We start from the raw sequence: 10009 nt of genomic DNA, 5'->3' as shown, positions 1-10009 counted from the left end.
AATGGAGGCTCAACGGCTTGTGCGTCAAGCCAAATCCTTTGTCCTTATTGAGGGCGAGCTCTACAGGCAAAGCCACACTAGGATCCTATAGCGCTGCATCCCCATCGAACAAGGGAAGCAGTTGCTGAGCGATATCCATGGTGGGGTCTGCGAGCACCATGCCGCACCTAGGACCCTAGTCGGAAACGCGTTCTGACAAGGCTTCTACCGACCGACCGTAGTAGCCAACGCTGAACAGATTGTGCGCCCCTACGAAGTGTGTCAATACTATGCTCGGTAGACCCACCTACCGGCCCAAGCGCTCCAACCGATCCCCATCATGTGGCCATTCATGGTCTGGGGGCTCGATCTAGTTAAACCTCTCAAGAGGGCGCCCAGGGGCTATACACACTTGCTTATCGCCATAGACAAGTTTACAAAGTGGATAGAGGCTTGACCGATCTCCGTGATCAAGTCCGAACAAGCCATATTGTTCTTCCTTGACATCGTCCATCACTTTGGAGTCCCGAACTCCATTATCACGGACAACGGCATGTAGTTCATCGGAAAGAAGTTCCTCCTATTCTGCTATGAATACCACATCCGGGTCGATTGGGCCACCGTGGCGCACCCCCGCATGAACGGGCAGGTCGAGCGCGTAAACGGCATGGACCTACAAGGCCTCAAGCCTAGGATCTTCAACTGGTTGAACAAGTTTGTCGGACGATGGGTCATGGAGCTTCCCGTGGTGCTCTGGAGTCTAAGGATGACCCCTAGCCAGGCCACCATCTACACGCCATTCTTCATGGTCTACGGTTCCGAGGCTATCCTCCCGACCGACCTCGACTATGGAGCGCCAAGGGTCAGGGCGTACGACCAACAGGGAGCCAAGGCGTCCCTCGAGGATGCCATGGACCAGCTAGATGAAGCGCATGAAATTGCCCTCCTCTGCTCGGCCAAGTACCAGCAAGCATTACGCTAGTACCACAGTCATCGAGTGTGGGCTCGGGCGTTTAACGTCGGGGACCTGGTGATCCACCTCATCCAGAGCAACAAGAACCGCCATAAGCTCTCTCCACCATGGGAGGGACCGTACGTTGTCGCAGAGGTGCTCTGACTAGGCACCTATAAGCTCAAGACCATCGACGGCGAAGTCTTCGTCAATGCCTGGAACATCGAACAGCTATGTCGCTTTTACCCTTAAAATTACGCACACTTTTCTTATTAGCTTCGCTATCAACTCCCCGATCTTTAAGTGACGCCCGACCCCAGCAACAGCAAAGGGTCGGGCCTCACTCGGGGGCTAATAAGAGCATATCTATCTGGCAGACATTCTCTACGCCTGACCCTTTCTCACGTTAAGACCCAGAAGCGAGGGTCACGGAAACAAACGCTGAGTAAAACTGGTTGGACTGCAAGAAACCTATGCCCCAGCGGCTACGTCATTTTTGCTCACCAGCGTGATTAGAGTTTGTTCACCCACACCCTGAGCTTTACAGCCTTAACGACGGAAAGGGTCGGAACGCATTAACATTTTTTATACAAAAAGGGGAGAAGGGCTAAAACCTATTTGGCCATAACAAAATTTAAGAGCTTGTCCACTTACTACGAGTTCGCTACCTGGCTCATCTGCCTAACTAATTTCTTTGGGGGATGATCCTATCCTCTACCTTTGTAGGTAAGTCCTATATCAACGGGTCATCCAAGTTGATCGGACGGCTCGGACTGCTGTCGAGAGATGGGTAAGGAGCAGTAGGATGTCCCATGCGGGTTATGTCGACCCCGTCACAAACGACAGACCCAGATTCCACTCGAACATATCCAGTAAGAGCTCCCCGAACCCGTCACTTGAGCCATCAAGGTAACTCCTACGCCAGCAGGTCACCCAAGTCGATCAGACGGCTCGGGCCGTTGCCGAGAGACGGGTCACCCTTAATTTACGCACGTTTTTCTTAATAGTTTTGCTATCGACTCCATGATCTCTAAGTGACACCTGACCCCATCAATGGTAAGGGGTCGGGCCTCACTTGGGGGCTAGTAAGAATATGTCTATTTGGTAGACATTTTCTGTGCCCGACCCTTTCTTACGTTAAAAACCTAGAGGCAAGGTTTGTGGAAACAAACAGTGAATCAAACTGGTCAGACCGTAAGAAACCTACGCCCCAGCGGCTACGACATTTTTGCTCACCAGCATGATCAGAGTTTTTTTGCCCACACTTCGAGCTTTAGCCTCCGCCTTCCTAGGAAGGGTTTGGAGGGGCCCATCGGTGGAATCTCCATCGAGGAGAGGCCAGCAGGTCGCCCAAGTCGATCGGACGGCTCGGACCGCTGCCGAGAGACGGGTAAGGAGCAGCAGGATGCCCCATGCGGGTTATGCCGACTCCATCATGAACGATGGACCCGGATCCCACCTGAACATATCCGGTAAGAGCTCCCCAAAACCATCACTTGAGCCATCGAGGTAACTTTACCAACCCCCACTTTACTTTTCTAGTGCATGAGCATTCATTAATCCATTCCCATACATCAAAGCATCGCATTATGCAATTATTGCATCACAACGCTTCGCGTCGCGTCACGAAGCGGTAATCGTCTCATTCGATACGAGCAGTGACCAACCGAGGTTTGAAAGCCAGCCCACGAAGGGCTCGAGGCCGCCTCGCGTCAAATAGAGCTAGGGGAGAAAACACAGATGAGCCCCAACGGCCCTTGCCCGACCCACTCACAAGCGAATAGGGTCATCTTGACCTTCTCGTTCGATCCTAACCTCGAGCCAAGCCCACAGAATCTCCATCGAGGGGAGGCCAGCGGGCCACCTGAGTCGGTCTCTGGAATGACTCGGGCATCTATCGGGAGGCAGGTTAAGGAGTAGTGGAATGCCACATGAGGACTATGTCGACCCCGTCATGAACGATGGACCCGAATTCCACTCGAACAAGCCCGTTAGCGAGCCCGACGAGCATGACACTCAAGCCATCGAGGCAAGTGTCATTAGCTCAACCCCTCCGGTTGTGGAAACCACGGATGGGGTGACGCATAAAACACAGCCGACCCCTACCGAGCCCAACAGGGCTTGGGGGCTCGAGTCGCCCGACCCCGACTCGGGAATCCAACCGACCGAGGTTCGAAGGCCGGCCCACGAAGGGCTCAAGGCCACCTCACATCGAATAGAGCCAGGGGGCTCCGCCTCGCCCGACCCCAAGATCCCGGGCTCCATCTCGCCCGACCTCAAGGTCGCGGGCTTCGCCTCACCCGACCCCGAGGACGCAGGCTTCGTCTCGCCCGACCCCAAGGTCGCAGGCTCTGTCTCGTCAGACCTTAAGGCCGCGGGCTCCGTCTCGCCCAACCCCGAGGCCGTGGGCTCCGCCTCGCCCGACCCCCAGACCGCGGGCTCCGTCTCACCCGCCCTCAAGGCCACGGGCTCCGCCTCGCCCGATCCCTCTGGTGCGGGCTCCGTCTCGCCCGACGGGGTCCCATACCACCGCCAACCACTCCAAGTCCAGGCGTATTTGCCTGGGTCAAAACTCTGACACCAAGGAAGAGACCAGCACGCCCCGATGTAACTCGTGGCCATGACGAGCCATACCTGAGGATTCACATCAAGAACAGCGTCGGGCGTGCCGGTGCTGTTCTACCTAACCCCTCGTACGAACGCTGACAGGCGCGTCAGTTCACCACGATGCCCGCCAGGACGGAATGGGACGCCAAGACCGGTAGACGACGCCTGCGCATGGCGTCAGTGACGAACAGGGCCGCGACGTGGAGCCGTCCCTGTTGACGTCTAAATGATCGACGGGACCCGCATGAAGGAGAAGGACCCGACGGTCCTGACAGTCTTCTTCTCTCTCTCATTCTTCTCATTTTCCTCCGCTGTAACCCGCGTTTTTTCTTGGTCTATAAAAAAGAAAGCAGGACGCCCCATGAAGGGGACGGATCGATCGACCCATCGAAAAACGATCGGATCCAGATCCGCACAAGAGCACGACACGAACACACGGCTGAGCAGCGATCGAGCTCTCAGCACCCGTTCACTCCTTCCACCAGAGGCTTGGGGATCATTTCCCTCTCTCGCCCGTTTGTAACCCCTACTATAAACTTTCAGTGTTACTAACACGAGCAACAGCGATGAACTGGACGTAGGGACTTTCTACCCGAACCAGTATAAACCTCGTGTCCTCTAAGCACACCATCCGAGCCAGACGCGCAATACTAAAAATTTACTCATCGGTGGTAACTGGAAACACCGACGCTCCCCCTCTGAACGACTCTGTAAAACGAAGAGAGAGAAAACCAGCTCTGGTGACAGGACGTGAACAGTAGCGTAGTAGAGGGAACCGGGGCTGCACGGAAGGAGGCGACGGGCTCACCTATGCGCTGCTACAGCTACAGAGCTACTGGTACGTACTCGTAGACTGAAAAATGGTGGAATATACACATCGTGCTCGCGGTGGTTTTCTCGCGACCTGGTGCAACATGACATTTCCCCGAAGGAAGTGGTGCGTGCGTCTGACCAAACCATCACCCTCGTAACTCTAGCAGCGAAAATGCACGGTCGATTATTTGTTCAAAAGTTTTTTTTTGAATGTTTCCTACTCCAAACCAATACATCCCGAATTTGAAATATTAAGGCACAAAATTAATATAAAAGAAATAGGTTTTTATACAATATCCATGATCTGGAGTACTCCCATCAGCTGCCTAACACATACGTAGTGTGCGTGGTGAAGTTGAGCCCTGTGTTCGGCACTCGGCAGGTACCTGTGCATGCGCAAACAGGAGCCGGTGTGCGCGCGGTTCAACCAGCTCGACGTGCACACACGACACGACCGCAAGGCACCAAGGGAGGAGCGACGAAAGCACGAGGAAGCTTCGCCGGCTCGGAGCATCTGAATGAGACCGACCACGGCGGCGCGGCGGCACCGGCCTCCTCGGCAAGTCGGCATACGCCCACCGGATCCAATCTACTGCGCCAGCATTTGAGCCGGCCAGGCCCTCCCATTATTCTATTCGCGCTTCACACAGCACGGCCCACCTGGGCCGTGCCGGACCGCTGGGCTGGCTGCCTGGCATGTCAGCCCCTCTCAACAAATGAGAAAACAAAGCCTGGCATGTCAGGCGCTGCGGGCTCGTGTCGTGTCACCGGCCTCCCGGCCCCACCCGGGACACCATGTGCGCGCCGTCGTTACAAAATTCCCCCACCGTGCCTGAGCACGCGTAGAAAATGGCCGTGCATACGGTCCCGTCCTTTCGGGCGCCGTACCGTACAGGTACAGTTCATGCCGCCGGAATCTCCTGTCGATCAGTCATGCGTGCCCTGCTATTTCTGCAGATGATAATAACTTAATAATACAGTGGTGCTAGTACCAAGATACAGTTTGATAAAACGTTTTCTCAGTGGTCCAAACAGTGGTTGGTGCGCGAGACAGCACATTTCGATCCAAGAAAAACTTGGTCGAATTGTGAATCTCGGTGGTTTGCGCTTTGCAAATTGCAATTTGCATGAGTTTTGTATCCCCACCCCATCCCACGCCGTCGCAGCCTGCAGCACCAACACCGTTACACCAACGGCAGCATCCCTTGCAAACGCACCAACAACATCAGCATGTCGTTGGCAAGGCAATAATGCAAGCAAAGGAAGCACGTAGGAAAACACAACGGCAAACTCGCATTTTTCTTATTCAGTTTATGGTACAGTACAGGCAGGTCTTGCACATAGCCTGGACAAATTTTAACGAGAACCGGAACCGAACTGAATTTACCGAGAACCGAAGTCTCTGTTTCCTGTTCGGTTCTCATTTCCGAGAAACCGAAATTTATTCGGTAAAATCGGTTCCCCCCTCGGTTAACCGAACTAACCGAGGAATCAAAAATAGTACAGTAGTGTGCTGTCTTAGTGTCTTGCACTCCTGTTGAATGTTGATGCCTTGCTTTAGAAGTTAGCACTCTATTTATGTATTTGTTACTCTGTTTGACTGTTATATTTGTCACTGTGGTTTTGTATGCAATCCTGCTGAAATGCTATCAAAATTTGCTATTGAACATGCTGTTACATGGATTTTGGATACTGTTCGGTTTTTCGGTTCTACTCAGAACTGAACCAAAAGAACCGATACCAACTTGGTCGGTTCTATTTTTTTTGAAGAATCGATTGGTACTAGTTTTCTGAGAACCGCCCAGGGCTACTTGCACACCCTCTTTTGCATCTTTCTTGTGCGAAGCTGCTTTCACGAAGCACGGGAGGTGACAGGTGAGTGCTGCTTTGTTTTGTGCTGTGCGCATCGGCATCGGCATCGGCATCCTTTATTTTGGCTCATCAGGTGGAGGGATCCTGCGGCACGGCAGCTCAGCTCAGCTCAGTCCTCGTGGTCCCAGACCTCAGATGCGCTCTTGTACGGCCCGTGGGTCTTGTTCACGAAGAGCTCCTCTCCGGTCAGCACGCGCTTCTGCAGATCAGGCAAAAACGGTTCACTAAAAAAAACGAGAGTACTACTTGCTGCTGCAGTAAACGGATCAAACGATTCTCTGCCTCGATCTGGAAACTATGTGTGTGTCGCGAATTTTGGAAATTTGGCTATCGTAGCACTTTCGTTTTTATTTAGTAATTAGTGTTCAATCATGGACTAATTAGGCTTAAAACGTTCGTCTCATAATTTTCAACCAAACTATGCAATTAGTTTTTTTTGTCTACATTTAATGCTCCATGCACGTATCGTAAAATTCGATGTGATGGCTACTGTAGCACTTTTTGGGAAACTTTTTGGAACTAAACCAGCACTATATTTCTTTTTTGAGTGAAAAATGGAATTATCTCACTAGACTGCAGAGACTGTTGGGGCCTCTTCATTTAGTGCTAAAGTGGCATAAAACAAAGCTCAGTTGATGCCGAGAAGTCTACCAAATCAGATAAGCAGATTTTCAGTAGTAGTGAAGTGACCGTTTTCTCTCAGCTGTATAACCTATAGGACATACTGATAACTAAGTCATGCTAAGTTATTGCTAAACCCAAAAGTCATGCCAGCCCTCACCTCATTTTTGATGCTGCACAAGACCTTAAAGTCCTCCTCAGGGATCTCCCATCCAAACACCTGGATGTTCTCTTTGATTCTTTCGTCCTTGGTCGATTTGGGAATAACGCTTGTTCCCCTTTGGAGGGCCCACTTGATGAGCACCTGCCCTGGGGTCTTGTTCAGTTTGTTGGCTACCTGTGGTTAAACGTTTCCAGTGAGACCTAGAAACTACATGTAGTTTAGGAGCTTGGGTTTAACCGAAATACTATACGAGTGTTGTTCGTTAGATTAGTGAAGGAACCTTTTCGACAACGGGGTCATGTGCTAGGTTCTTCTCTGAAGAACCCAGTGGAGAGTAAGCCTGGAAAGCAACAAAGAGTATACAAGAAGGTAAGTGCCTTCTATCTTGATATCAAAATATGCTAAGATAGAGAATTACTGATTTTACTTCAAAGGTACACATAATATTAGTGAGATCAGTTTGTCCTATCTGATTTCCAGAAGAAATCTTACAGTAACATGAATCCCATGCTTCTTGCAGGCCTCAAAAATCTTGTCGTTCTTCCAATCAGGGTGCATTTCCATCTGTATTGAACAGTGTCATGAAAAGGATAATTCGGTTAATTCGAGTTCAATTTGGTCACTTCAACTGCTCGACATGTTGTAGGCTTGTAGCTATTGATCAATCCTGAATAGCTCAAAACCTGGCATACTGCTGGTGGAACATTTGCTGACCGCAACAGACGGTTGAGCTTGGTAACTGTGTAATTGCAAACACCTATATCCTTAACTAGCCCATCTTTCACAAGGCATTCCATCTCCCTCCACACTCCTTCCATGTCGAATTCCAGCACTTCCCCAGCTTCCGGGGGCATGTGCGCCCCATCTTTTAGTCTGAAGGGCCAATGGATCTGCGTGCGTTCATTTGTCAATGCAAGCATAATGGTTCTATCCGAAAGAACATATTGCATTTTAGTATAAAAATGGCTTAATTTCAATTCACTGCTTAGATAACAGGGCAAGCAGGCTAGTGTAAGATGAACCTGTAGCTACAATAACCGTAGAAGAACATGGAAGCTATAAGCATTAATCTGTCCCTCAGCATACAAAAAATTCAGATAACAGTAAGAAAGTGGAAACAATAAAAAAGCATTGGTTTTGGTTTCTTACAAGGTAGAGATCCAGGTAATCCAGCTGTAAATCCTTGAGTGTTTTCTGAAGTGCTGGCCGAACCTTATCAGGAGCCAACTCTGTGCACCTGAAGCAGTCAAATATTGATCAAATTTCGCATATTGAGTAATATTTACTGATATTTAGGTATTCAGCACAACATATAAATTCTGCATATAAGTACCATAACTTCGATGTTACAAACAAATCTTTCCTGTTGATCCCACTGTCCATTGCAGCTTTAAGTCCTCTACCGACCTGATTGACAGAGGATGTTTTATGACATACTATCACCTGCTAGGAAGGCTAATACAGAAACATGATTATGATTTTATTTTGATGTGTACCTCTTTTTCTATTCCGTATTGAGCAGCTGTATCCACATGCCTATATCCAGCCTGCAGGTAATCAGAGATTCAGATTTAATTGCTGGCTCTGCGGAATTCAGGTTATACACCGGACTAGTATGGCAAATCCTTCAACTACAAGCTAGTGCTACAAGTCTACAACAGTGAAGGCTTTTAGGCTGTTCACCTCCATATAAATAAAGACCTTCAGTCTTCAGAAACTATGTAAGATTTTCAATTTCTGCTGTCAACTTCTGGTAAAGTTCGATGCTTTACCACATCTATCGGTAAGACGGTAACTTGGGCACTGCTGTCCATGAGTCACTACTATGTCTAGCATGAATCAGGACTGGATGAAGTGGATTACTCTTTGTTTACTTATAAGTCCCAGACCCACAGCTAAAGGATGAAACTCTATGCTCAAATACAGAAGATGCAGATAAGATTTAACGATGATTGGCACGAACTTTGTGACTAAAATCAGAATTCCACAAATTTACAGCTAATCGTGCTTGTTCTGACCATGGGACACTATGCTACGCACTGTTTACAGCCTTACGGGCAGCTAGAATCATGCGCTCTATTTAATATAACCCTTTTCCTAAATATGTTAGTCATAAAGTTTGGGTAAATAGGAGACGCATGCAGCTATACCTCGGTGATGGCTGTCTGAACAGAGTGCCTAGACCAACAGCGGAATGGTGTGCCCGCTCTTCAGAACAAAGTGATCTTGTTCTCCTTGCCCCATTGCTTGTGCACTCGCCATTCTTAAACCTCAGTATAATTCCCTTCTCCTATCTTCTTGAAAAAGTTGCTTGTTGCACAGAAGTGAGATGAGTGCACTTCCTACATATATATATACAGACAGCTCCAGGAATAGATGCCACGTACATTAGTATCCATGGACACATGGCTAGCCATCACAGCCTGATGACACCTCTTTCTCATGCACGGAGCACGAGTGCACTGGACGAACATGCCAGAGCCCATAGCTGGCCAGTGACAATAAAGTACGAAACAAAGAAGTTCTTCGAGAAAGAAACTATCTTACCTACCATATTTCTCCGGAAGATGACGAGGATAGCTTGCTCACTCTCAGAAACATCTGGCTCTAGAGAGAACCGTTTGGCGTTTGCAACAGCCGGACCTGCCAAACTTCCTTTAGAGAACTATACTGTCAAACTTTCTAGTATCGCCATTATTCAACCTAAACCAGAATTACGAGCATGCAGTGCTACAAGTTACAGCCCTCATTGTTGCACATCCTTTAGGGGCTAGCTGCAGGAGTTCTTACAGATGTACATGGTACAAACAATATTTACTCTAGGAATAGAAATGAGAACAGTATGTGCACTCTGGTGATAACGCTGAAAAAAGAAAAAGAACAAATTTTTGTGACTAATATTTCCTCAAATTTCCACTCCTTGTGATCCCAAGAGCAGGGTTCAACCTCATAGAAGGTGGCCACTTTCACTGTCTATGAACATAGGCCATGTGATCCGCAGC

At 49.2% G+C, this 10009-nt stretch overlaps 1 pseudogene; it reads right to left on the bottom strand.

Annotated features, from left to right (window-relative positions):
- Positions 1 to 6124: 6124 nt before the first annotated feature.
- LOC136511476 (aldose reductase-like) lies at positions 6125 to 9681 on the bottom strand (annotated as a pseudogene).
- Positions 9682 to 10009: the final 328 nt, after the last annotated feature.

The sequence above is a fragment of the Miscanthus floridulus genome, chromosome 16 (genome assembly GCF_019320115.1).
Source record: "Miscanthus floridulus cultivar M001 chromosome 16, ASM1932011v1, whole genome shotgun sequence".
NCBI classification, from domain to species: domain Eukaryota; kingdom Viridiplantae; phylum Streptophyta; class Magnoliopsida; order Poales; family Poaceae; genus Miscanthus; species Miscanthus floridulus.
This window is presented reverse-complemented; position numbering and strand designations above follow the sequence as displayed.